The sequence below is a fragment of the Limulus polyphemus genome, unplaced genomic scaffold (assembly GCF_000517525.1).
Source record: "Limulus polyphemus unplaced genomic scaffold, Limulus_polyphemus-2.1.2 Scaffold65, whole genome shotgun sequence".
Classification (NCBI taxonomy): Eukaryota; Metazoa; Arthropoda; class Merostomata; order Xiphosura; family Limulidae; genus Limulus; species Limulus polyphemus.
The window spans coordinates 1,116,903-1,119,809 of NW_013665675.1; positions in this window are offsets into that span (position 1 = coordinate 1,116,903).

The window sequence follows — 2,907 nt, forward strand, 5'->3', positions numbered from 1 at the left end:
AATGATCAAGAGATTAAAAACCGCTTTACACATTAAATACAAGAAGCAAGATAACTAAACAGCACCACCTATGAGCAAATGTAAAATGTCTATGTAGATCTCACAACTAAATGGAATTGTGTGTAATACAACATGTCGACAGAAGCCCAGTACTCCGTAGTTCTTAGTATTAAAGACTTTCAAAATTACAATGTGTTCCTATGATACTGCAAGATAAAGAACTCCCAATGAAGTAATATCCAACGATAGGAGCCAGTTTCAGGAAATAAGGTGAAAGGAAATACGAGTATAACATTATGCTGAAAACTCTTAGAGGTCAAAAGAACAAAATATTGACATCATGAAATCTTAAGGAAGTTGTAATGCCTTTATATAGTAGGTGATGGGGAGAGGGGGATATTTGGAACCTAGAGGTAAACAACAGAAAAAAGAAGATGGCTCTAAAAAATATACATCTAAGATGGTGTCCTCAAATGCATAATTCTTTGTAAAATATCCACGAAAGATATTGAACCATTACAACTTATGGAGCCATCGGATGTTAAAAGTGATGTGAATAATGTGTTCTCTTTTCGTTTATCATGTAAATAAGACCAATTCTTTACAACACCTGTTTATTTTAAAATGTGGAGTTAAAGAGATGATGCAGAATGAATTAATCAGAATAATTAGAAATTAGATTTACGTGACCGTACAGACAATTCATCATTACAATAATTGATATGCGATCACCACAGCCTTACTGTAGGTTTATGTTGTCACGCTCTTCTGGTGTCTCCTAACAACTCGTCAGGGGGAAAGTTGTAAATCTCTAGACCTATACCGCTGAAAACCAGGTTTTGAGATCTGTGTTGAACAGATAGCTCATTGTGTGGCTTTGTTACTTAACATCAGACAAACAAAGTCCACTGATTATTAATTAATTACTAATTAAACTTAATGGATTATATGAGCTACTAACCATGATAGCGGATAACAAAACGTGTTCCTAAATTCATTCATAATTCATAAATGCAGGTGTAACGGCAGATTAAACAACTATTATCTCTTGCATCCGTATACAGAGCTAAGGTTTTTGGTACAAGAATTGTGAACAATGGAGGCTTTCAATAAATAGTATAACAAGTGAGTGTAAAGAATGTGATTTAGGTATGGCCACTGACACTCAGGACGATTAAATCTGAAATGGATTATTTGAAGCTGAATAAATGAAATTTAGGTTAAGTTTGTTTGCTTGTTTGTTATGGATTTCGCGCAAAGATACACGAGGGCTATCTGCGCCAGCTGTCCCTAATTTAGCAGTGTAAGACTAGAGGGAAGGCAGCTAGTCATCACCACCCACCGCCAACTCTTGGGCTACTCTTTTAGCAACGAATAGTGGGATTGACCGTCACATTATAACGCTCCCACGGCTGAAAGAGCGAGCATGTCTAGTGGGACGGGGATTCGAACCCGCGACCTACAGATTGCGAGTCCAGCACTCTAACCACCTAGCCATGCCAGGCCCTTAGGTTAAGAAAAAGATACTTGTGCCGACGGTCCTCATAGCTGTAAAATAAATACATCGCGAGAGAATTGTCCGAATAAAAGATATATACAGGACCAATGGATAACATAAACATTTGAATGTAAATTCAGCTAATAGATTAAAACTCTAAGAAATTAACAGGAATATATTTTTCATTGCGAAATGTTTCTCTAGTCCGAATGAATCTCGAATAGCTACTTATAAATGCCATCGAGATGCAATTTTGTAAAAGTAATTTCAGCTTAAGACAAATAAAAGGACAGTAATGATTGCGATATTTTTGTGTTTGTTTTTACTTCAAATATCAAAAGACAGCTTTATAATATTTGTCGCTTTTGTATGACACTCATCCTAAAAAGATCGAAGGAAACATAATATCAAGAATTAATCAAAAGGCATTGTATAAGAACGTTTCTTGAAGGCTTGCGAATAACTTAGAATACAATATAATATCGAAAAGTTTCCATTAAAATACAGATAATGGAATAATAAAAAGGAAGACAAAAAAATCGTTCTCACGAGCTTCTGAAATAAAAGAAAGATGTGTTTGAACAGATGAATTCAAGTTTTTATATGAATCCAATGTAACTATTGAATACTAAATTCCAACAGCTCTTAAATACCAAAATGTGTAAGATTCAGAACAAAAGGAGTAAACTCATAATGTGAATGTGATCCATAAAATAGAAGAATCATATTTTCAGGATCCTTAACCCCCTCCCCCAAATATTTGAAATAAAACTGACGGGTTATCACCAAGAAACTCGAAAAAGAATCAGCAAATGAACAGTCCCCAAATGAACAAAAAAAAAAACCAGAAAAAAACACACAAAGATATTTTTTTTCAGTAATGACCTCTAAAATAATTCAATGTGAGGATAAAAAGCCTATAGCAGAGGAGAAGAGTAATTTACTTCAATCAAACATGTTAATTTCTTAATTAATTTATGATTATCTAAAATCAGTCGATACTTGTTATAAGTTAAAATTACTAAAATACTATTTGAGCACATTTGTGTAAACATTGGTATAAATTCGCTCAAATTTTAACAAATGAGTCACGTTAAAATTGTGTACATATCAGCATACGCTCATTTTTGAGTTACCACAAGGTGATGCAAAAACATATATTTGTGTATCGTTTGTCCAATATCCTAAGTTTGAATTAGTGTGTGATGCCCAAAATATTGTTGTTCGCCATACATAGCAAGAAGCCCAGCTTCTATATCTACCCACGTACACTTTGTACGAATATTCTTAGTTTAAAAGCCACGAAACGATAGTAAAGCATACAGGCTGACCTGGTCGTTTCCAACCACAAAGGCCCACAGTGGCACAGCGGTATGTCTGCGGACTAACAACGCTAGAAGTTTGTTTTT